This window comes from Salvelinus sp. IW2-2015, linkage group LG4p (assembly GCF_002910315.2).
Source record: "Salvelinus sp. IW2-2015 linkage group LG4p, ASM291031v2, whole genome shotgun sequence".
NCBI lineage: Eukaryota > Metazoa > Chordata > Actinopteri > Salmoniformes > Salmonidae > Salvelinus > Salvelinus sp. IW2-2015.
The window spans coordinates 13,445,115-13,472,448 of record NC_036841.1 but is presented as its reverse complement, the minus strand read 5'-3'; positions in this window follow the sequence as shown (position 1 = coordinate 13,472,448).

The following is a 27,334-nucleotide window of genomic DNA, read 5'->3' as shown; positions in this document are numbered from 1 at the left end:
GTGATAGACATGATAGACACTTTCTACATAAGAATTATGTAGCTATGATGTGTTCCTACACAATTTCCTTATTTTCCGACGGACCGCAGAAGTTAAATCATGGGGAAATGTTTTATACCAACTGACATTGGCTTTCACCAAATTGACAGGAGTTTCAGGATTTTCATTTCAGGGAGTGGATTATCCCTTTAAAAATTTGGCTCAAATCTAGGTTGTGCCTTTAGATTTTGTGAAAATTAACAATTAAGGAAGAAGTTTTTTACTTCTCTCATTGACTTCTCAAACCTCGGTCTGGTCTGCCTGCATTCTTTCATAAGCATTTCCGGAAGTCTTGCAATGTTGCACCTCTGGGTTTAGAAACTCTGTGATGTGGCTACAAACGTCTCGAGCCCAATGGAATGTGAATGCGTTATCAGGTGTTGCTGCCTTCAAATCTCGTCCTAAATTGCAGTAACTCACTGGAAAGTGCTACCTACTTTGGAGGCAGGCAGGCAGCGGCCTTTGGATTGGTTAATAAAGAATAACGGTAGGATACACCAACATTAGTTTCCATTCATAGAAAGTGTCAAAACAATTGTCCAGCACTGGGAACAAACTCATGATTCCTCTGAGCTGGTTTGCAGAGCCTTCCCCAAACCAGAGCCCCCTAGGTACAGTAATGCATTGTGTAGCCTACAAACACCCCTTCCAGCTGACCCCTAGCGGCAATTATACAGTACATTTTAAATATGAAAATTCTCCTCCTGTAACGGAATGGGGTCATATTACGATCCGACATCTGTATGGCTGAGGACACGAACAAGTACAAGAAGTACCACTTTGACCTCCGCAGAACCATTAAACAAACAAAAGGACAATATGCATGTAGGAACAAGATGGAATCCTATTACACAGGTTACGACGCATGTGGCAGGGGCTGAAGTCCATTACGAATGACAAAGGAAGACCCAGCCGTGATATGCCCAACGATGCCTCTCTACCAGAAAAACTCAATGCATTGCATGCACGCTTCGACAAAAACAACACTGAGCCGTGCACAAGGGCCACGTCTGACCCAGGTGACTGGGTGATCTCGCTCTCTAAGGCCGACGTGAGTTCGGAAGCCCACGGGGCTGGACGTATTCTAGGGCGCATTCTCAGAGCATGCGCAAAACAACTGGCATGCACATTCACGGTCATTTTCAAGCTCTCCTTGTCCCAGTCAGTAATCACACGTCTAAAGCTGACCACCATTCATTCCTGTTCCCAAGAACGAAAGGTTTCCTGCCACAATGACTACTGTACTGTAGCACTGACATCTGTAATCATGAAGTGGCACACATCGACTCCATCATCCCAGACACCCTAGACCCACTCCATTTTGCATACTGCCCCAATGCAATCTTAATTGCACTCCACACTGCCCTCACCCACCTAGATAAGAGAAATACCTATGTGAGAATGGTCTTCATTGACTACAGCTCAGCGTTCAAAGCATAGTCCCCTTCAAGCTCGTCACCAAGCTAGGGACCCTGGGACTGAACACCATCTGAAACTGGATCCTGGACTTTCTGACGTACCGAACCCGGGTGGTGAGTGTAGACAACTTCACCTCCGACATGCTGACCCTCAACAAGAGGGCCCCACAGGGGTGTGCCCATAGTCCCCTCTTGCACTCCTTCTTCACCCACAACTGCGTGGCCATGCATCGATTCCAACACCATCATCAAGTTTGCCGACGACACGACGGTAGAAGGCCTGATCACCGGCGACGATGAGACAGCCTACAGGGAGGAGGTCATTGACCTGGCAGTGTGGTGCGAGGACAACAACCTCTCGCTCAACGTTAGCAAGATCAAGGACCTGATCGTGGACTACAGGAAACAGAGGGGGGAGGGGGGCAAGCAAGCCCCCCTCCACATTGACAGGGCTGAAGTGGAGTAGGTTGAGAGCTTGAAGTACCTTGTGTCCAAATCGCTAAGGAATAATAATGGTACATACATACTCAAGAGTCGTGAAGAAGGCGCGACAGCATGGGCCCTCAAATCCTTAAAGTTTTACAGCTGCACAACTGAGAGCACCTTGACTGGCTGCATCACTGCTTGGTATGGCAATAGTACCACCCGCGATCGCGCTACAGAGGGTGGTGTGGACAGCCCAGTACATCACTGGGGCCACTCCCTGCAATTCAGGACCTCTATATCAGGTGGTGTGCACACTCACACACCCACTCTATGCACATTCTACACACTCACTCACACACACTCATACCAACACACACACACACTTAATTTGCTTACACACACTTAACACCTTTCATACTGACTCTACACCAGGGGGGAAAGTAGATGTAATTTCTTACAAGTATGGGACACACAATCACATACATATTTTCAGCCAAGGTCTAATCCTAGAATTACACATAGAATCCCTATTCATTTCAAATATGATCTCTGTGGGCGTAGTAGCCTAGGTCTAGTAAAGATTTGTCATACCACTTTCAACATTCAATAGGTTTTAACATAGGCGGTGCCTGGGTTTCAAGTTTGGGGAAGCAAATTTGCATTTTTATCATAAAGCATTCCATGCATGCTTGCATTTGAAGACTTATGTAAGATAGCCTACTATTCCTAATGTGAGGATTAGATTGTATAGTCATAATTTAGGCTAATAATATAACTCAATCACTGTTTGCGAAATAAAGACTGTTAAATGCAGCGCATAGTGGCGTAGGGAAGGCCTTGAAAAGGCTAAATTAGGTACATCTTCTCTCCTTTCTTTGCACAGGAAATTGTGGGCCTTTTATAAATACATTTCATGTAATTCTACTACACTTTAGATGACTGGAGACATTAGCAGAATCTTTTTTTATGCGACAAAAATTACAGGGTAGCCTACTCTGCTGACACTAACAAACAGAGCAATAAAGCTGATGTTGTCTGATCCATATTTTATGTAATCTTTATTTAACTAGGCAAGTCAGTTAAGAACAAATTCTTATTTTCAATGATGGCCTAGGAACAGTGGGTTAACTGCCTTGTTCAGGGGCAGAACGACAGATTTTTACCTTGTCAGCTCAGGAGTTTGATCTTGTAACCTTCCGGTTACTAGTCCAACACTCTAACCACTAGGCTACCTGCCGCCCCCATAACAGGCCTACTACAAGGGGAGAAACAAATATGACATCTAGCTAACCTGGAGGACCATATGATTGTACATAAACAAACAAAAGTGGCACTGACTCAATTATAAAGACAGTGAATGTGTACCTCACTGGGGATATGGGCAATGTTCTCCCGCTGGTGCCAACAAGACTAAAACTAACTAAAAAACAGATTGGAGTCTTTTTGTTGTTTTCCATTTACAGAAATAGCCATTTTCTTTCCAAACTGTTTTTCTGTGTATGTTTTTAATTTGCGATATGCCTGGCTGGGTCTCTCTGCTTTTCACTGACAGTAGCAGCTCAATCATTTATTTGGTATTTACAGCACGCACGCGCTGCCCAAACAATGGGCCCCCGATTTAAAACAATCCACAGCTTTGACATTTTTAAAAGATAATGATCCTCTGTGGCGAAATCATGATTTCTGGTGGATTAGCCTATTCTGAATGATTTTATTTATTCCTGTACAGACAGGAGTTAGCTAATTAGGTGACATCATTTGGGAAATTTAATTCAATTTATTTTGGGGACAGCTTAGCTTCCCCTTGCATTATGGACATGCCGCCTATGCCTTTTCATGTTATTGTCAAACAATTTCTTAAAAAAGGCGCTCCTATAGGCTACCCGTGCACGTTCGTCCACTCACAAAATATTTCCAGCATGTAAAACAGTTTAGGTGTATTGTAGTGACATTCTCCGATTGTCATTAGGCCTACACTTTTAGAATGAATTGCACGCCTCGGTTTCGCCCACTCATCTCCGCCTCGTCTTGATCATCTCCACCTTGGAAAATTGTAAGTGCTCTTATTGAACCACAACGTAATTTGGAACAAATACCACCCGGTTTCAAGTTAAGTCGCTCATTTTTAATGTGTCTGACATGCGGCAATGTTAAATAATGCTGAAATAAACTTGTAAGGATCAACACTGGTAGACGAGAAGCAAGGACAGGATAGCGTCTGGACATGAAAACATAACGACATTAATGCTGATACGGGGAACCAACGGAAGAACAGACATATAGATGGGGCAATCTACAAGGTGAAGTAGTCCAGGTGAGTCCAATGAGTGCTGATGCGCGTAATGATGGTGACAGGTGTGCGTAATGAAGGCCAGCCTGGCAGGCCGGCCGAGGCATGGGCACTGGACAAGCCGACAGAGGCGTGGGAGCCCGACGATCCGGATGCGGCGTGGGAGCCCGACAATCCCGCTGAGGTGTGGGAGGCCGACGAGCCGGCTGAGGCATGACGTGGGATGGGAGTCTGCCAAGCCAACTGATGCAAGGAAACTTCTCGAGCCAGTTAAGGCGTGGAAGTCTGATGAGCCAGCTGAGGCACCCCCGGTTCCATCGGCAGTGGCACCTGAACCCGACGTCACCAACAAAAAACTGATGCTTCATATTGGGGTGTCAGCATTCTGTAACAACAGACGCTTGGTGATGAGAAGTACAGGGAGTGAACATTTAATTAATAAACATACATGAAACAAGACAGGACAGCATCTGGACATGAAAAACATAACATTAATGCTGACCTGGAGAGCCAATGAAGGAACAGACAGATATAGATGGGGCAATCAACAAGGTGAAGGAGTCCAGGTGAGTCGAATGAGTGCTGTGCACATAATGATGGTTACAGGTGTGCGTAATGAAGGGCAGCCTGGCGAGAGCAGGCGTGACAAAACTATAGTTTTCTTGACTTGTTGTGTTAATTGTGATAGGTTCATGTTTTACATGTAGCCTACAGCGTACCCCGACAATATATTTTGCTGAACCGTACTGGCTTACTTTCATCCCTGCTCTACACAAGCACACACGCTCACATTCAATTGTCTTATACACTGCTGCTACTCTGTTTATCATATATCCTGATGCCTAGTCAACTTGCCCCTATACGTATCTAACCCTACCACTCCAGTATCCCTGCACATTGTAAATATGGTATTAGCACTGACCCTGGAACTGACCCTGTAAATAGCTTACTTACTTTCTCGTGTTCTTCTTATTTCTATTTATTGTGTTTTTGTTCTACTTGACTTTTTAATGTACAATACTACTGCATTGTTGGGAAAGAGCAAGCAAGAAAGGCATCACTGTAAGTGCACATGACAATAAAAACATGAAACTTGGTGCCTGAATGCTCAGTGATGCTGACACAGGCCAATCGTTTCACTGTGACGTGGAAAAGGGAAAGGTCGAAGGTCAATTCATTCCTGAAGGAGACCGGGACGTAGCCAGAGTCAGTCATCCCATTCTTGGGTTTTTTATGGGAACCAGGGAGCTAACAGCAGGCTAATGGGCTTGACAGGCTAGTGGGCTCATAGCATCATCCAATATTTTATCTCCATCCAACGTCTTAATGGATTTTGTTGGGCAAAAATAGTCTTTCAGAAAATGTATTACATATCACATGAATTATCCTGGGGTTGATGGGGAGTAATCATATGATGAGTAAGGAGTTTTGCTGATAATTGTCTGTTAGCTTTTATCTGGATTGCATTTAGCAACCAATAGCGTAATGGTCATTCACCAGTGGTTTGGGGTTCTGAGGGCATACTTTAGCATAGTCATTGAGAGGATGGCTGGGGATTGGATATAGAATGCACAATAACATACAGGGCATTCAGAAAGTATTCAGACCCCTTGACTTTTTTCACATTCTGTTACGTTACAGACGTATTCTAAATACCCCATTATGACTACCTGAAAAAAGTTTTTTTGAAATGTTTAGCTTATTTATAAAAAATAAAAACAGAATACCTTATTTACATAAGTATTCAGACCCTTTGCTATGAGACTCGAAATTGAGATCAAGTGCATTCTGTTTCCATTGATCATCCTTGAGTCCACCTGTGGTAAATCCAATTGATTGGACATGATTTGGAAAGGCACACAACTGTCTATATAAGGCCCCACAGTTGACAGTGCATGTCAGAGCAAAAACCAAGACATGAGGTTGAAGGAACTGTCCGTAGAGCTCTGAGACAGGATAGTGTCGAGCCACAGATCTGGGGAAAGGTAGCAAAACATTTCTGCAGAATTGAAGGTCCCCAAGAACACCGTGGCCTCCATCATTCTTAAATGGAAGAAGTTTGGAACCACCAAGACTCTTCCTAGAGCTGGCCAAACTGAGCAATTAGGGCAGAAGGTCCTTGGTCAGGGAGGTGACCAATAACCTGATGGTCACTGACAGAGCTCCAGAGTTCCTCTGTGGAGATGTAAGAACCTTCCAGAAGGACCACCATCTCTGCAGTACTCCACCAATCAGGCCTTTACGGTAGAGTGGCCAAACGGAAGCTACTCCTGAGTAAAAGGCACATGACAGCCCACTTGGAGTTTGGCAAAAGGCAACTAAAGACTTTCCGACCATGCGAAACAAGATTCTCTGGTCTGATGAAACCAAGAATGAAATCTTTGGCCTGAATGCCAAGCATCATGTCTGGAGGAAACCTTGCACAATCCCTACGGTGAAGCATGGTGGTGGAAGTATCGTGCTGTGGGGATGTTTTTCAGTAGGAGGGACTGGGAGACTAGTCAGGATTGAGMGGAAGATGAACAGAGCAAGGTAAAGAGAGATCCTTGATGAAAACATGCTCCAGAGCGCTGAAGACTTCAGACTGGGGCGAAGGTTCCCCTTCCAACAGGACAATGACCCTAAGAACACAGCCAAGACAAAGCAGGAGTGGCTTCAGGACAAGTCTCTGAATGTCCTTGAGTGGCCCAGCCAGAGCTAGGACTTGAACCCGATCAAACATCTCTGGAGAGACCTGAAAATAGCTGTGCTTTGTCGCTCCCCATCCAACCTGAGAGAGCTTGAGAGGATCTGCAGAGAAGAATGTGAAAACTACACAAGCTTGTAGAGTCATACCCAAGAAGACTCGAGGCTGTAATCACTGCCAAAAGTGCTTCAACAAAGTACTGAGTAAAGGTTCGGAAAACTTACTGTATGTACAGTAAATGTGATATTTCAAATATATATATATATATACACACACACACACACACACACTTGTGAAAATTTGTACAAACCTGTTTTTGCTTTGTCATTATCGGGTATTTATCATAACACAAGGCGAGACCCAGATGCAGACACAGGAGGCAGATGGTTGGAGTCTTAAATGTTTAATAATCCAAAAAAGGAGGCAAAAGGTCAAAACCAGTTCAGAGTCCAGGAGGTACAGAGTGGCAGGCAGGCTCAAGGTGAAGGCAGGCAGAATGGTCAGGCAGGCGGGTAGAGAGTCCAGAAACAGGCAAGGGTCAAACCTGGAGGACTAGAAAAAGGAGAATTGTTATGCTGATTAATGCGGACCCAAAAGCGACTTAAAGAAACAGAGTCTTTATTCCAGGCAAAAACACGACAGGGCGGAACAAGGACGCAGGACAGCAAACATCAAACAAGAATCCGACAAGGACAGGAGCGGAAAACAGAGGGAGAAATAGGGACTCTAATCAGAGGGCAAAATAGGGGCAGGTGTGAAAGAGTAATGAGGTCGTTAGGAGAATGAGAAACGAGTGGGAGCAGGAACGGAACGATAGAGAGAGAGAGCGGGAGAGGGAGAGAGGGAGGAGGAGAGAGAGAGGGAGAAAGAGGGAAGAAACTAATAAGACCAGCAGAGGGAAGCACAGGGACAAGACATGAAATAAATGACAAAACATGACAGTACCCCCACTCACCGAGCGCCTCCTGGCGCACTCGAGGAGGAACCCTGGCGGCAACGGAGGAAATCATCAATCAACGAACGGTCCAGCACGTCCCGAGATGGCACCAACTCTCTCCTCAGGACCGTAACCTCCAATCCACTAAGTATCGTGGACACGTCAGAACGCATATCCATGATCTTCCGTACCTTGTAAATAGGTGCGCCCTCGACAAGGACGGGGGGGGGGAGGGAAGACGAACGGGGGCGCGAAGAAAAGGCTTGACACAGGAGACATGGAAGACAGGGTGGACGCGACGAAGATGTCCGGGAAGAAGCAGTCGCACAGCGACAGGATTGACGACCTGAGAGACACGGAACGGCAATGAACCGCGGAGTCAACTTGCGAGAAGCTGTCGTAAGGGGGAGGTTGCGAGTGGAAAGCCACACTCTCTGACCGCGACAATACCTAGGACTCCTTACCTACGTTTATTGGCGGCTCTCACAGTCTGCGCCTGTAACGGCAAGTGCAGACCTGACCCTCCTCCAGGTGCGCTCACAACGTTGGACAAAAGCCTGAGCGGAGGGAACGCTGGACTCGGCGAGCTGGGACGAGAACAGAGGAGGCTGGTACCCAAGACTACTCTGAAACGGAGATAGCCCGGTAGCAGACGAAGGAAGCGAGTTATGAGCGTACTCAGCCCAGGGGAGCTGTTCTGCCCAAGACGCAGGGTTTCGAAACGAAAGGCTGCTAATATGCGACCAATCGACTGATTGGCCCTTTCTGCTTGACCGTTAGATTGGGGATGAACCGGAAGAGAGACTGACGGAAGCACCGATCAAACGACAGAACTCCTCCAAAACTGTGACGTGAATTGCGGACTCTGTCTGAAACGGCGTCTAACGGGAGCCCTGAATTCTGAACACATTCTCAATGATGATCTGTGCCGTCTCCTTAGCGGAAGGAAGCTTAGCGAGGGGAATGAAATGTGCCGCCTTAGAGAACCTATCGATAACCGTAAGAATCACAGTCTTCCCCGCAGACGAAGGCAGACCGGTAATAAAGTCTAAGGCGATGTGAGACCATGGTCGAGAAGGAATGGGAAGCGGTCTGAGACGACGGCAGGAGGAGAGTTACCTGACTTAGTCTGCGCGCAGTCCGACACAGCAGCACGAACGGCGTGTCACGCTCCTGAGTAGGACCAAAACCGCTGGCGAATAGAAGCAAGCGTACCCGAAGCCGGGGTGGCCAGCTAACTTGGCAGAGTGAGCCCACTGAAGAACAGCCAGACGAGTAGAGACAGGAACGAACAGAAGGTTACTAGGACAAGCGCGCGGCGACGCAGTGTGGGTGAGTGCTTGCTTTACCTGTCTCTCAATTCCCAGACAGTACCCGACAACACGCCCTTCAGGGAGAATCCCCTCGGGTGGTAGAAGCCACAGAAGAACTAAGAGACGAGATAAGGCATCAGGCTTGGTGTTCTTATTTCCGGGCGATAGGAAATCACGAACTCGAAACGAGCGAAAAACAACGCCCAACGAGCTTGAGTGCATTAAGTCGTTTGGCCGAACGGATGTACTCAAGGTTCTTATGGTCAGTCCAAACGACAAAAGGGACGGTCGCCCCTCCAACACTGTCGCCATTCGCCTATGGCTAAGCGGTGGCGAGAGTCGCGGTTCCCACATCATAGTTGCGTTCGCTGGCGACAGGCGATGAGAAAAAGTAAGCGCAAGGATGGACCTTATCGTCAGAATGGAAGCGCTGGGACAGAATGGCTCCCAGCCACCTCTGAAGCGTCAACCTCGACAATGAATTGTTTAGTGACGTCAGGAGTAACAAGGATAGGGCGGATGTAAAACGCTTCTTGAGGAGATCAAAAGCTCCCTGGGGGAACCGGACCACTTAAAGCAAGACTTGACGGAAGTCAGAGCTGTGGAGGGGCAGCCACTTGACCGAAATTACGAATGAACGCCGATAGAAATTAGCGAAAGAGAAAGCGTGCAACTCGACACGTGACTTAGGAAGGGCCAATCGCTGACAGCCTGGACCTTAGCGGGTCCATCTGAATGCCTTCAGCGGAAATAACAGAACCGAGAAATGTGACAGAGGAGACATGAAAGGCGCACTCTTCAGCCTTCACGTAGAGACAATTCTCTAAAAGGCGCTGGAGTACACGTCGAACGTGCTGAACATGAATCTCGAGAGACGGTGAAAAAATCAGGATATCGTCAAGGTACGAAAACAAAGATGTTGGCATGTCTCTCAGTACACATTAACTAATGCCTGAAGACAGCTGGAGCATTTGCGGACCGAACGGCAAAACGGTATTCAAAATGCCCTAACGGAGTGTTAAACGCTGTCTTCCACTCGTCCCCTCTGATGCGTACGATGGTAAGCGTTACGAAGGTCCAACTTAGTAAAGAACTGGCTCCTGCAAATCTCGAAGGCTGACGACATAAGGGGAAGCGGATAACGATTCTTAACCGTTATGTCATTCAGCCTCGATAATCCACGCAGGGGCGCAGAGTACGTCCTTCTTCTTAACAAAGAAAAACCCGCTCCGGCGGGAGAGGAAGAAGGCACCACGGTACCGCGTGGAGAGAACAGACAGATAATCCTCGAGAGCCTTACGTTCGGGAGCCGACAGAGAGTATGTTCCCGAGGGGAGTGGTCCCGGAAGGAGATCAATACACAATCATACGACCGGTGAGGAGGAAGGGAGTTGGCTTCTGGACCGACTGAAGACCGTGCGCAGATCATGATATTCCTCCGGACTCCTGACAAATCACAGGTTCCTCCTGAGTAGAGGGGACAGAAGAAACAGGAGGGATAGCAGACATTAAACACTTCACATGACAAGAAACGTTCCAGGATAGGATAGAATTACTAGTCCAATTAATAGAAGGATTATGACATACTAGCCAGGGATGACCCAAACAACAGGTGTAAGGTGAAACGAAAATCAAAAATGAAATAGTCTCACTGTGATTACCAGATACTGTGAGGGTTAAAGGTAGTGTCTCACATCTGATACTGGGAAGAGGACTACCATCTAAGGCGACATGGGCGTGGATTTCTCTAACTGTCTGAGAGGAATGTCATGTTTCCGAGCCCATGCTTCGTCCATAAAACCCTCAGCCAAGAGTCTATCAAGGCACTGCAGGAAGCAGCCGAACCGGTCCAGCGTAGATGGACGACAAGGTAGTACAGGATCTTGATGGAGAGACTTGAGTAGTAGCGCTCACAGTAGCCCTCCGCTTACTGATGAGCTCTGGCCTTTTACTGGACATGACATGACAAAATGTCCAGCAGAACCGCAATAGAGGCAAAGGCGGTTGGTGATTCTCCGTTCCCTCTCCTTAGTCGAGATGCGAATACCTCCAGCTGCATGGGCTCAGTCTCTGAGCGGGGGAGAGATGGTTGAGATGCGGAGAGGGGAAACACCGTTAACGAGCTCTCCTCAGAGCTCGGTGACGAAGATCTACCCGTCGTTCTTACGGATGGCGAGTGCATCAAGAGTCCACGCTGGAAGGAACCTCCCGGGAGAGAATCTCATCTTAACTCAGCGTGGAGTCTCAGAAACAAGCGAGCAACGCGCGCGTTCCAGTCACTGGAGGCAGAAGAGTGCGAAACTCTATAGAGTAATCCGTTATGGTCGATCACCTTGACATAGGGAAGCCAGGCCTGGAAGCCTCCTTCCAAACTGAACGATCAAAAACCCGTATCATCTCCTCTTTAAAGTTCAGATAATCGATAGAACACTCAGCCCTTGCCTCCCAGATGGCTGTGCCCACTCCGAGCCCGACCAGTAAGGAGTGATATGACGTAAGCGATCCGAGCTCTCTTCTTGAGTACGTGTTGGTGAGAGAGAACACAATATCACACTGGGTGAGAAAGGAGCGACACTCAGTGGGCTGCAGAGTAACAAGGTGGGTTATTAACCCTAGGTTCCGGAGACTTGGAAGACCAGGAAGTATCTGGTGGCACGAGACGAAGACTCTGAAACTGTCCAGAGAGATCGGAGACCTGAGCGGCCAGGGTTTAAACGGCAGTACGAGCAGCAAACAATTCCTGCTCGTGTCTGCGCAGCATTGCTCCCTGGAACTCGACGGCAGTGTTGAGAGAATCCATAGTCGCTGGGTCCATCTGGTCGGATTCTTCTGTTATGCTGATTAATGCGGACCCAAAAGCGACTTAAACAGAGTCTTTATTCCAGGCAAAAACACGACAGGGCGGAACAAGGACGCAGGACAGCAAACATCAAACAAGAATCCGACAAGACAGGAGCGGAAAACAGAGGGAGAAATAGGGACTCTAATCAGAGGGCAAAATAGGGGACAGGTGTGAAAGAGTAAATGAGGTCGTTAGGGAAATGAGAAACAGCTGGGAGCAGGACGGAACGATAGAGAGAGAGAGCGGGAGAGGGAGAGAGGGAGGAGGAGGAGAGGGAGAAAGAGGGAAAGAACCTAATAAGACCAGCAGAGGGAAGCACAGGACAAGACATGAAAATAAATGACAAAACATGACAAGAATAGCAAAGGCAGGAGAATGGGAAAAAACCCTGGTTGACTTGGAACATACAAGACGAACTGGCACAGAGAGACAAGAAACACAGGGATAAATACACTGGGGAAAACAAGCGACACCTGGAGGGGGTGGAGACAATAACGAGGACAGGTGAAACAGATCAGGGTGTGACAGTATTGTGTGTAGATTAATGAGGAAAAAAATGTTTAATCCATTTTAGAATTTGGCTGTAACGTAACAAAATGTGGAAAAAGTCAGGAGGTCTGAATACTTTCCGAATGCACTACAAACATAGTTTTCTGAAAAACATACAGCTACTTTGCAGCACCTGGCTTTTTTTGCTCTGTTTACTGCAACATAATATTCACTCCACTCTCTGGCCTAAAACGTCTCTAGTCTTAGTCAGAGGCAGATAAAGATGAATCTGTAAACCACATTAGACAGGCTTGTTCAGACCATCATCTGTCAAGTCTACAGTGTGTCTTGAGATTGCCTTTTGCGTAGATTTTCTGATACCATCTCCTTTAAGACTATATTCAAGAGGTAAAAAGGAACATCATACCCATTCATGACTATTTAATTGAATTATAGTTTAGACAAAGTTTTCCCAACACAAATTGTTACAAAGCACTCAATGTAACCTTATCTCTTTAATAAAATGCTGGAATTGAAGAAGGAAAGCAAGGGAATTTAATTCTATTTTTTAAAGAAAGATATAAGATTTGAATATATTAAGAGTTCTGCTGTTGTTTCAGTTACAAATTGGTTATGGAGCGTCTAAAAACATGAGCCTGTGAATTAAAAATCACCTTTTTATTCCCTGGCAGTGAACAGATGTGGAAACAGATGGGGATGGACTGCATGAAGAGGTTGACAATGAGTCGGAGAAAAGGCGGGGGGCCACTATGGATGAACCTTCTAATTCACTGACCCCAACTCCATCTCCATCTCATCTCAAATGACTATACTGTCACGACTTCCACCGAAGTTGGCTCCCCTGCCTGTTCGGGCGGTCCTCGGCGGTCGTCGTCACCGTCCTACTAGCCGCCACCGATCCGTTTGTCTGTTTGTTTTGTCTTATTAYTTGCACCTGTGGTTTTGTTTTCGTAAATGAGCTTCCCTATATTTAGGAGTTTGACCCGCCCTTGTTTTGTGCGGGATTGTCTTTTGGTTACGTGTGTGTGTTTTGGGTTTTTCAAGTGTTTCTCTGCGCCCTGGATGTTCGGGCTTATTCATTTTTTGTGAAATAGTAAAAAGGAATATTTTTCCCAAGCGGCTCTCTCTCTGCGTCTGATTCTTTCACCCACCTAGTCCCGCGTGACATATACTTAGTTGGCTGGCTTATACAGATGTAGGATATTAATTTGAGACAGTTTGCTACAGCAGGGCAATAATCCTGCAGCAACAGGAAATGCTAATTATTATGTGGAATATAATTAATGGAAACCTTTTGTAGGGGTTGATACATTTTTCCGTTATGGAAAATCAAGTCTGACATTTTAAAGTGGAAACTACGAACTTTAGAAGCCTTTTTAAACCTTGAATACACTACACGTTTGCATTTCCTGCCATGCAGAAAATTCTCAGCAACAAAAAAGTGATCAAATTAAGATCCTACATCTGTAGTTGGCTGTCTTATCACTTCACACATTTGTCTGATCACTTTCTCTAGGGCAAATATCAGATACAAACAGGAATACTTCATCTATCAACTTGACCTACCAGCGATGCATTTCCTGCATCACCTTCCAAATCATCAAAGGGCGTTGGGAGTGGGGAACATTTATATTGTAGCTGATAGGAACCATTTTGATAAATGGAAATATTTGAGGACAGGAGGAGGAAGAAAGGGCATAATCAGAAATGTCGTTTGATTGCTGCATTGTATCAGGCTGATTTAAGAGGCGTATCAGTCAGACCTAATTCTGTTTTTCTTCTTTACCTCTCTGTTTGGCCAAGGATGTCTTATCCTTGGGGATATGTGGAGGTTGTATTTGTCCACTGAGCAGTCAATGTGGAGCTGTGCTCTGTAATTGGACCTGTCAGCCTGTTTCAGGCAGCAGCTCGGAGAGATATTAAAAAAGTCTTCCCCCTTTACCGCTCGGTCATAGGACATTAGGCCAGCCGGTGGCTGAGGCACCTCTCAAGCATACACAATCCCAGCCATGCAAACAACTCGCTTCCAGGTAAAAACACTCACTCTGCATGCCTTGGTAACAGACGATGGCGTGTCCAACACCCAAAATAATTACTTTTTTATTTTTCCTCGGTTTTGGTGCGTAGTTACAGCTGAACAGATTGAGAGTGGGTAGGATTCTAAGATAGATGGCACGGTAAGCATGTGGGCACCTGAGGTGGGCAGGGGAAGTGATGTATAATGGATGGAATTCAATGCACTTCCGTTCTTCTGCTTACAAATGTCCTTCTGACTCAAAAATATATGACTTCAACATTAAAGATGGACAGCTGCATTGGGTTTTATCCCCTGACATGGATATGAAACAAAACACACAAGGAGGCATATAGACAAAATCATGGCTCACAGATATCATCACAATCAACAGTGACACTCATACCTTATTTCACTAGTGATGTTAGTCATGATATGTGGTATAAAATACAAGGACAATATTTAACATCAGAAAAGGAGGTGGGCGGAATGTTTCCACGTGATGTCATGCTCTGTCTGTACACAACCAGACAGATTGAATGTGCATCACATTTAAAAATGCTGTGAGTACAATCATCCTCATTCATGTTCATTCTTAAATCACTGAAGTATCACATAGCAGAGAACACCCATAACAGAGGGCAGAGGGAAATAAAATTCCATTTTGAATCACACATTAGTTTGGTTTCCTTTACAAGTCTCTCTGGCGCCTTGAATTCCAACATGATTTTATCAGGCAATATTTATAGTAATACATGCCCCTTGTCTAGGTTGGCCACGTAAGCCCCCATGTTTAGGATATTGGAGGATTAAGCAACACAATGTTGGCATTGTTTTCTAAAATACCCTAGTTTAATAATACCTACAGTACTGAAGTCAACAGAATAATTGGTGGCTCGTCATAACAAATAGTAGCACATGATCATTCTGAAAAACAGTACGCCGATATGTCATGGTATTGTGTCAGTAACATGATAGGGGAGAGGTGGGTGGGCTGTTCTTGATACCAATCTCCCAGAACTCTGTATCCTCTGGCCAAGAGGTCCTCCCTCTGCTGGTGTGAGTGGTACTACCCAGCCTCCCACTCAACAGCTGACCAGTGAGCATGTCATTAGTACAGTCAGATGAAAATGCTTACCCTCCCAAAGTGTCAATTTTTTCATGCTGAAGTTCTACATATATACTGCTTTGATGGATTGTTGCATGATACACGCTCAAAACTATAGTTTTGACATATTTCTATAACACAAAACCTGTGTGGTTAATTTAACACATCATATGACTTCAAGAATCTGTCATATGTGACTATTATCGTGAAGTAAAATATTTTCAACCGACTTATCCTGAGGGGCATAACTGCTATGATTCAATTTAACTCTGATACAAAGGACATTTATTTTTTATTTAAATAAAGACTGAAACTTCACACAGCCTGCTCAAACGAATGATAGCCCTGGCAAAGTTCAACATTATTATTTTATACAAGAAACTGTACAATTTCATAACACCTTGTTGAACGTGCAATTTGAAATGGTAGAAGGTTTCAAAGATGGTTGACAGGAATTAAATTCAAAAGTGACAGGAATTAATTCCAAATTCCATTCGGCTCCATCAGGAACTGTTGATTGAATGTGGAGAAGCGGCTTTTCTCTCTTTATACTGTCTTCAATTAACAACCCATCCTTCATATTTCCCTGCACAACCTCCTATCCTACATGCATATTAATATGCCTTTTCCCCCTCCAGAAAAGGATGAGTAACTGCCTAGCAACTCTGCCTCTTTCTGATTGCATTCATTACCAGGCTCCTTCCTGCCGTGCTGCTGTACTGTCCACCGTTGACAATAAGAACGGGGGAGGAGATTAAAAGAGGAGTGAATCATTCAACACATACTGTATGTCACGGGATATAAAATGTCAACATGATATAGAAGGTCAACGTGCCAATTTGAGAGCTATCATGGAAGCTTCCTTGTCAGCCTGCTGAGTCTGATCCATTCAGAGTGATGGAATATATTGACGGATGACATGAGAGAGCTTGGCGGACCACATTGTGCCCCTATCGAATCAAGTCAAGGGGGAAATGGTGGAGGACGGAGGTGTAACGTTATAGAGTAATCAAATGCTCCGAACACTTACTGTATTTCTGTCTATCATTGTGGGTAACGACTGGGTGTACGATTGAATTTAACGTATGTAATCTGTTTTGGAATAGGAGGAAGGAGACTTGTTGTCAACAATGTGCAATGATATAACAGGTAAATTGGCAGAACCAAAACAAAAAGTAAGCATCAAAATGCTTGCCGGGGGCTACAGAGAAGCTGTAGGGAGCTTCGGAGAAACACAGTGAGATTCTAGTCCCTTCTCAACATATATAGCTAAAGTAACAGTCAGAGAGAGACTTCATTAGCATGGTTCCCACACCCCATAGTTTAGCACATAACTAACAAGGTACCTCAGTCTAGGGCATAATGGAGTGTGCTTTTTCATTGAATCTATAGAATGTAAGCTGCATACATGCAACATTTTTCACGACCGCTTCAGAGAGATGCATGAATACAGTGTAAATCCATACGCCATTGAGTTATCATTTCAAAAGATCCATGGCCCAATGCCGAAATCTCCAGTGGGTATGTTGTGTTGTGTTAGGATATACAATATATTCCACTGCTTCTTAAATGTGTTGCTTAATATTAACTTGTACTTTTAGTACTGTTTTGAACTAAGTACAGGGTGATGTATTAACACATTTTTCATTACTCAATCACTTTGCATTATTGGTTTGGACAATGTGGATTGAGCTCTTACAACATTCCGAAAGAGAAAAGTGGGATCGTTTTTACAGAGCCAGCAGCATTTTAGCTTGCCTTCAGATCCTCTATTACATGGATTAGCAATGTGGGGAAGAAGTAGCATGAGTGGTCATTATCTGCATTGGGATAATACAATCTAGAGACCAACTGCATGAGTGTATGTCTCTCTTTGTCCACCTCTCTCTGTGTAATATGATATTTCCATTTGGCACTCTATCCCAGACAAACTCAATGAGCATTGATTTGAGGATTGGTAATGCAGTTTCTACTATGGTATGTCATCGGAATGAAACACAGAGGCTAGACACATGCACACCTGCACACACACACACACACGCGCGTACATATGCACACATACACACATACACACACAACGAATGAAGAGCGTGCCCTAAAAATTGTCAAGACTCCAGCCACCCAAGTCATAGACTGTTCTCTCTGCTACCTCACGGCTAGAGGTACCGGAGCGCCAAGTCTAGGTCCAAAAGGCTCCTTAAAAGCTTCTACCCCCAAGCCATAAGACTGCTGAACAATTAGTCAAATGGCTACCTAGACCATGTGCATTGACTCCTTTTTTTTTTTACGCTGGTGCTACTCACTGTTTATTATCTATGCACTGTCACTTTACCCCTACATACATGTACACTACCGTTCAAAAGTTTGGGGTCACTTACAAATGTCCTTGTTTTTGAAAGAAAAGCAAATTTTTTTGTCCATTACAATAACATCAAATGGATCAGAAAGGAAGTGTAGACATTGTTCATGTTGTAAATGACTATTGTAGCTGGAAACGGCAGATTGTTTATGGAATATCTACATAGGCGTACAGGGTCCCATTATCAGCAAACCATTACTCCTGTGTTCCAATGGCACGTTGTGTTAGCTAATCCAAGTTTATCATTTAAAAAGGCTAATTCATCATTAGGAAACCCTTTTGCAATTATGTTAGCACAGCTGAAAACTGTTTTTCTGATTAAAGCAATAAAACTGGCCTTCTTTAGACTAGTTGTTTATTTGGTGCATCAGCATTTGTGGGTTTGATTACAGTCTCAAAATGGCCAGAAACGAAGACCTTTCTTCTGAAACTCGTCAGTCTATTCTTGTAGACAGTTTTCAGCTGTGCTAACATAATCGCAAAAGGGTTTTCTAATAATCAATTAGCCTTTTAAAATGATAAACTTGGATTAGCTAACACAACGTGCCATTGGAACACAGGAGTAATGGTTTGCTGATAATGGGACTCTGTACGCCTATGTAGATATTCCATAAACAATCTGCCGTTTCCAGCTACAATAGTCATTAACAACATCAACCATGTCTACACTGTATTTCTGATCAATTTTATGTTATTTTAATGGACAAAAAATGTGCTTTTCTTTCAAAAACAAGGACATTTATAGGTGACCCCAATCTTTTGAACGGTAGTGTACATATTACCTCAATGACCTCGACTTACATGTACCCCCGCACATTGACTTGGTACCCCCTGTCTATAGCCTAATTATTGTTATTTTATTGTGTTCCTTTTTCAACTTTAGTTTGTTTAACTCAAATTTTCTTAAAACTGCGTTGTTGGTTAATAACAGCTCGTAAGTAAGTGTTTCGGCGCATTTGATAAATAAAAATGTATTTGATTTGGAGAAAAAAAAGAGACCCTCCTTTAGCAGGGGCTGTCTGCTAGTGTCACTGTCGATACAGCAATATGATGTGTCGGCCAATCAAAGGTAGCTAACATGTTAAGAATTGGAAGATTGTATTGCTCTCTTTCAGTTAAAGCCTTATTGAGCACCTTAAATGCTTTCATAATATCCTAAAACTACTCATGTCTCTTCAAGCTCACATTGCTGACAAAATCATGCAGCTCTCTTTATGACTAAGCATCTGTTGCTCCAACTATCCCATCCAGGCAACACAGCATTCACTGGCAGTGTTTTCTTTCTACTGCTAATGCAGCTATGGTTGAGGTAGCAATATACCATCCCATTTGTTTTGTTACTTCATAGCCGTTCCAGACAACAGTCCTTGGAAGAACTGTGCAGTCTGTCAGCTTTTACCTTGGTTTCACAGCCAGCCGGCAGCCTGAGCACAAAGTACAAATTAAAAACATCTCACGGATTCCTAACGACAAAGTCATACCCTTGTTCAGATCCATCTGCCAGGGACACCCTCGTCGACGGGACGCTAACACCAAGTCTGGGCTCGCCTCCGAGGTCAACACTTTTCCACAAAGCTTCAGGCAAGCACTGGCAGCACAGGCTCTTATGGGCATACATCAACGCGCAAGGTCTAAATCAGTGTATAAGACCCAACCCCACAGATCCATCACCTCAGCCCGCCACACTGCAGCCCTCGCTGGGGAAGGAAGCTACCCGAGGGCCCAGGCTGAATGGAGACGAATGGGCCGTGACAGCACAGCCAACCCCAACAAGAAACATCACTTACTGCTCAGAGGATTGCATCGGCCCTGACAACATATGCCTGAGCGAGTGGAATTAACAGGGAGGCGAGCTAGCAATGTGTAAGACAAGTATGTTCTGCACTTAGCTGGAGTTACACAGAAATCTGCTGCACAGGCTTTCACTGTCAAAAGTTCCCTATGATAAAGTGGGATGTGTTAATGAAAAAATATGTTTTGTATGCCGTCATAATATAAAATGTATTTAGCATTTTTCAACACTGTACTGGCCAGACAGGGGACATTCAATGAAGACACAGCAATTTGTTTAGCTGTTAGATTATGGTAAGTAAGTTCAACCGCAAGCTGTTAAAAACTACTGTGTTGAGAATGAAAATCATTGACCAATCTATTCTCATTGGTCATTTTTTAACAGTCTGGTGATAGCACCCGCCTACACAATTCTGACATACAAACATGTTTCCATTCAAACACATAAGCACGTCAATGAACTTGGCATCCACTGAAAACACAAGCGTTCACTGGTTTACATGAAAAATGTGGAGGATAACATTGTGAAATGTACATGTAATTGTGTGGGAAGCATTTAATAGAGCTTGATAATCCATCTCCCTGTTGAACTAATCCTGTTTACCCATGGAGATTTTACAAATAAAGGGAAAATGTTGATCATCAGCAGATATGGACAGAGCCCAAATTAACTTGGCAGTGAGGGTGGAGGAAAATAACTTGCTGTGCATTTTCTCATGAATACATGGAAGAATACCCAACTGAAACCTTTGGAGGGATAACAAAGACATTTCCATATAATGAAAATAAATATGAAACAACAAACAGGTTAATGCCGTTTTCCAGCTTATTGAAGGCGCATACAAGTTGAAAATGTACAAAGCAATATGTCCTTGTCAAAAAGTGGTCTACATATGAATCTTAACATTATAGACCTGCATTCTCTTTAAAGATGTCCAAAAGCTTTGAAGTAGACTGTGTGACAAACACATTCTTTTTTTTGTAAACAGAGCAAAAGTCATCATTATGTACAGTGCTTTCAGAACCCCTTGACTTTTTCCAAAACGTGTTGTGTTAAACCTTAAACCTTAAACACAATACCCCATAATGTCAAAGTGGAATTATGTTTTAAGAAATGTTTACAAATTCCTTAAAAATATAAAGCTGAAATGTCTTGAGTCAATAAATATTCAACCCCTTTGTTATGGCAAGACTAAATAACTTCAGCAGTAAATCTTTGCTTAACAAGTCAAATAATAAGTGCCATGGACTCACTCTGTGTGCAATAATAGTCTTTAGCATGATTTTTTTACCTCATCTATGGGTACAAATAAAAAGAGCAGACATTGAATATCCCTTTGAGCATGGTGAAGTTATTAATTACACTTTGAATGATGTATCAATACACCCGGTCACTACAAAGATACAGTCGACCTTCCTAACTCAGTTGCTTGAGAGGAAGAAAACCGCACAGGGATTTCACCATGAGGTCAATTGGGACTTCAAAACAGTTACATAGTTTAATGGCTGTGATATGAGTAAACTGAGGATGAATCAAAAACATTGTAGTTACTCCACAATACTAACCTAAAGGACAGAGTGGAAAGAAGGTAGCCTGTACAGAATACAAATATTTCAAAGCATTCATCCTGTTTGCAATAAGGTACTAAAGCAAAACTTCAGAAGATGTGGCAAAGAAATGAAATGTATGTCCTGAATACAAAGCGTTATTTTGAGGGCAAATCCAACACAGCACTGAGTATCAATCTTCATATTTGCAAGCATGGTGGTGGCTACATCATGTTATGGGTATGATTGTCATTGGCAAGTACTAGAGAGTTTTTTATACAAATAAATTAAATAGAGCTAAGCACAGGCAAAATTCTATAGGCTCAGTTTGCTTTACAACACTGGGAGACCAATTCACCTTTCAGCAGGACAATAACCGAAAACAGAAGGCCTAATATACACAGAAGTCGCTTACCAAGATGACATTGAATGTCCTTAAGTGGCCTAGTTACAGTATTGACTTAAATCGGCTTGAAAATCTATGGCAAGATTTGACAATGGCTGTCTAGCAATGATCAACAACAAACTTCACAAAATTTGAACAATTGTATAAAGACTTATCCAGAAAGACTCACAGCTGTATTCACTGCCAATGGGATTGTTTTAAGATTTTTATTTTATTTTGCAGGATGAAATCTCTTTAGATACACCATCTCGTTTTCTAGAGTGTGCAACTGAAAAAAACTAAACAAACAAGCAATACTTAGTAACACGAATAATATGGAAACTAATATCAAATAAAAACATACAGATGAAGTCGGAAGTTAACATACACCTTTGCCAAATACATTTAAACTCAGTTTCACAATTCCTGACATTTAATCCTAGTAAGAAAATGTCTTAGGTCAGTTAGGATCACCACTTTATTTTAAGAAAGTGAAATGTCAGAATAATAGCAGAGAGAATGATTTATTTCAGCTTTTATTTCTTTCATCACATTCCCAGTGAGTCAGAAGTTTACATACACTCAATTAGTATTTGGTAGTATTGCCTATAAATTGTTTAACTTGGGTCTTCCACAAGCTTGCCACAATAAGTTGGGTGAATTTTGGCCCATTCCTCCTGACAGAGCTGGTGTAACTGAGTCAGGTTTGTAGGCCTCCTTGCTCGAACACGCCTTTTCAGATCTGGCCACAAGTTGTTGTCCTTAAGCCATTTTGCCACAACTTGCTTGAGGTCATTGTCCATTTGGAAGACCCATTTGTGACCAAGCTTTAACGTCCTGACTGATGTCTTGACATTTTCCTTCAATATATCCACATAATTTTCCTCCATCATGATGCCATCTATTTTGTGAGGTGCACCAGTCCCTCCTGCAGCATAGCACCCCCACAACATGATTCTGCCACCCACATGCCTTATGGTTGGGATGATGTTCGTCGGCTTGTAAGCCGCCCCCTTTGTCCTCCAAACATAACGATGGTCATTGTGGCCAAACAGTTATATTTTTGTTTCATCAGACCAGAGGACAATTCTACAAAAAGTACGATCTTTGTCCCCATGTGCAGTTGCAAACCGTAGTCTAGCTTTTTTATGGCGGTTTTGGAGCAGTGGCTTCTTCCTTGCTGAGCGGCCTTTCAGGTTATGTCCATATAGGACTCGTTTTATTGTGATATAGATACTTTTGTACCTTGTACGTCCTTTGCTTTTGTTCTGGGATTGATTTGCACTTTTTACACCAAAGTACATTCATCTCTAGGAGACAGAACGCGTCTCCTTCCTGAGCGGTATGACAGCTGTGTGATCCCATGGTGTTTGTACAGATGAACGTGGTACCTTCAGGCGTTTGGAAATTGCTCCCAAGGATGAACCAGACTTGTGGAGGTCTACAAGTATTTTTCTGAGGTCTTGGCTGATTTCTTTTGATTTTCCCATGATGTCAAGGAAAGAGGCACTGAGTTTGAAGGTAGGCCTTGAAATACATCCACAGCTACACCTCCAATTGACTCAAATTATGTCAATTAGCCTATCAGAAGCTTCTAAAGCCATGACATCATTTTATGTAATTTTCCAAGCTGTTTAAAGGCACAGTCAACTTAGTGTATGTAAACTTCTGACCCACTGGAATTGTGATACAGTGAAAAAAATCTGTCTGTAAACAATTGTTGGTAAAATGACTTGTGTCATACACAAGGTAGATGTCCTAACCGACTTGCCAAAACTATAGTTTGTTAACAAGACGTTTGTGGAGTGGTTGAAAAACGAGTTTTAATGACTCCAACCTAAGTGTATGTAAACTTCCGACTTCAACTGTACATTAACAGCATTAAAAAGTTGTTGTACAACTACTAACAGGCCTACAACCGATAAAAACTACTGCTACATGATATTTCTGTTCATTGAAAACACAAACAGTTTATTCTTAACATTTGAAAAAGGGCTTTCTTAAATTCACTGTGTGATTTTATTGCCCTGATTCTTATAGGTCAATTATTCCAGTCAGTTGGGGCTTTCTATTTATAAGATCTTACTCCAACCTCATGATGTACCCTTGGAATTTGTCAATTCTGCTGTTGTCTAAAGGAGTAGTGTGAGTCTTGTAAACTTAGGTGTTCCCTAATATATACAGGAAAATATAAGTTGATACATTTAAAAATGAATTGGTACCACAGCAGTTGTCTTCTGTTTGGAGGTGCATACATTGTGCAATGATGTGTCTTATAATGGCATTCAAGAATGAATCTGAAAATATTTTTTTGTTCCCCCCAGATGTTTGGTGGTTTCAGCCGGCTGGATTTAGGACCACATTGACACCACAGTGCATGTGGACAGGCTGTGTGAAGTCAAAGCTTCTGAAAGGCATGGTGCTGCTGTCTGCAGCTGCTGTGTCTGTGTGTGTTACACTTTTTCTCCGAGTGCTAAAAGCAAGCAGAGCAGAATCCGGCTACTCTTTATTTGACTGATGTAGCTGGCAAGGTAACTACAGTTTGACTCAACTGAAAAAAAGTATTTGTTACCAGTGCTGAACTAGTAGTGTAACTGACATGTACTGTAACGTTAGCTACGGTAATGTTTCATCCCCTCTCAACTGAAGTTCTGTCTGAAGAGAATGAACTAGCTAGCTAGTAGCTATCACTGCCAGTTAGCCTCTTCCTATCTGTCAGGTAGCAGTATCTATGAAATAACACATATGGAATCATGTAGTAACCAAAAAGTGTTCAACAAATGAAAATATATTTGAGATTCTTCAAAATAGCCACCCTGATGACAGCTCTGCACACTCTTGGTATTCTCTCAACCAGCTTCATGAGGTAGTCACCAGGAATGCATTTCAATTAACAGGTGTGCCTTCTGAAAAGTTAACTTGTGGAATGTCTTTCCTTCTTAATGTGTATGAGCCAATCAGTTGTGTTGTGACAAGGTAGGGGGGTATACAGAAGATAGCCCTATTTGGTAAAATACCAAGTCCTTATTACGGCAAAAACAGCTCAAATAAGCAAAGAGAAACGACAGTCCATCATTACTTTAAGACATGAAGGTCAGTCACAAAAACCATCAAGCGCTATGATGAAACTGGCTCTAGCTTCAGAAATTGCAGCCCAAATAAATGCTTCACAGAGTTCAAGTAACAGACACATCTCAACATCAATTGTTCAGAGGAGACTGTGGTAATCAGGCCTTCATGGTTGAATTGCTGCAAAGAAACCACTACTGAAGGACACCAATAAGAAGATACTTGCTTTGGCCAAGAAAAATGAGCAATGGACACTAGACTGTTGGAAATCTGTCCGTTGGTCTGGAGTCCAAATTTGAGATGATTTTTTCCAACCGCCGTGTCTTTGTGAGATGCGGTGTGCGTGAACGGGTCATCTCTGCATGTGTATTTCCCAACATAGAGCATGGATGAGGAGGTGTGATGGTGTGTGGGTGCTTTGCTGGTGACACTGTCAGTGATTTTTTAAGAATTCAAGGCACACTTAACCAGCATGGCTACCACTGCCTTCTGCAGCGATACGCCATCCCATCTGGTTTGGGCTTAGTGAGACTGTCATTTGTTTTTCAACAGGACTATGACCCAACACACTTCCAGGTGGTGTAAGGGCTATTTGGCCAAGAAGGAGATTGATGGAGTGCTGCATCAGATGACCTGGCCTCCACAATCCCCGACCTCAACCAACTTGAGATAGTTTGGGATTAGTCGGACCGCAGAATGAAGGAAAAGCAGCCAACAAGTGCTCAGCATATGTGGGAACTCCTTCAAGACTGTTGGAAAAGCATTCCAAGCTGGTTGAGAGAATGCCAAGAGTGTGCAAAGCTGTCATCAAGGCAAAGGGTGGCTACTTTGAAGAATCTCAAATATAAAATATATTTTGATTTAACACTTTTTTGGTTACTACATGATTCCATATGTGTTATTTCATAGTTTTGATGTCTTCATAAGTTTTCTACAATGTAGAAAAAAGTAAAAATAAAGAAAAATCCATGAATAAGTAGGTGTTCTCAAACTTTTGACTGGTAGGGTATGTTTCATTCTGAATCATCATTTTTCAATTGCAGTTGGTTCAAGACGTTATTTCGAGAGCTTGGTACTGTTGGTTTATCTGCATTTCTGTAATTTCTGTTATTGGCATAGCCTTGTTCTGTTCAATCTTCTCTACCTAAATGGTACTCGAAATACCCCAATTCATGTTGTTAAGTAAAAACAAATACCAGCTAAAAGTTGCTGACACCATTCAAACCATTAAAGCCATTATCTCAGAATCCTATTTCTGCAGATAGAACCTTATAGTCCCAAGCTCCCAATTTCTCACTGTCTCAAACATTCCGTACAAGTAATTAGTCATTTCTCACCACCACAAACATTTATGGAAGGTATTACATCTCTGAGTTTGATCAATGTTTTCTTATTTATCCATGAGGAAAACATTTGTGCAGTGGGCCCTGCAATTAATCCAATACACATGACACATTAAAATAGGGGCAGGCGCAGTAATATTTTCAAGTGATGTGGAGCCATATTGACTTTTGCTTGCTTTATGAGAGCTCTCTTGAGTAAATGTTATTTGGTGAGAACAGAATGTGTTTTAATACAATTGGAAAATCAAATATCGGACTGATTTAATAATATACTGGCGAGAGCTCAAAGGAGAAGAAAAACAAAAACAAATATTTTACGGTACAATTTTGCTCTTTGCACATTATAATCAGCCCTTGGGATGGAAAGTTATTGTATTTCTCTAACATATACTACACTGATTAAATTAGCACTCAGTCGAACACGTTAAATGATCTGGATTAACTCTGGATAATATAAACATACAATTCATAAAAGCAACACATGGGAGAGCACAGAGAATCAATCACTTGTGAGCTCAGACAGTGAGCAACAACTCTGTTATTGACCTTGAATAAGGTGGCCAGGGTAAACTAAGACAGAAACAGACTGATGGGACATTAGCAAGCATTGTACTGTTCCAATCCTCAGGTAAGTAATATGGTAGAGAAGTAAGTGCTGGCTACAATCTAAAAACTCCACACACAGAGGTCAGAGGATGAGGTAGCCCTACATAGGACTCCACACATCTGCTCATGGCACCCTAGGAGGCTTCAACGCGGACGGCAAACAATACTTGGCTAACAATTTGAATCGGGTTCTTGTTTTTCGAAAATCCTGTTAATGAAGGCATACAGTGGATTCAGAAAGTATTCAGACCCCATGACTTTTTCTACATTTTGCTATGTTACAGCCTTATTCTAAAATAGATTATTTAGTTTTTTCCCCTTATCAATCTACACACAATACAACATAAGGACAAAGCAAAAACTGAAATATCACATTTACATAAGTAAATTGTCTAGYATGTCGCTGGACACATGAAAGGTGGGATGTATACGAAGGGTACGGGGCAACAGAAGACGGACAGCAGAGGGGCTAATAATCTTGGCGATGGGAAATGGGCCGATAAACCGGGGGTAGAGTTTGCGGGATTCCACCCGGAGGGGCAGATCCCGGGTGGATAGCCATACCTTCTGCCCGAGACGAGAACGGGGAGCCGGGGTCCCATGGCATTATGCTTGTCGTCAATACCAGGAGGTGGTCTTGAGGAGGGCCG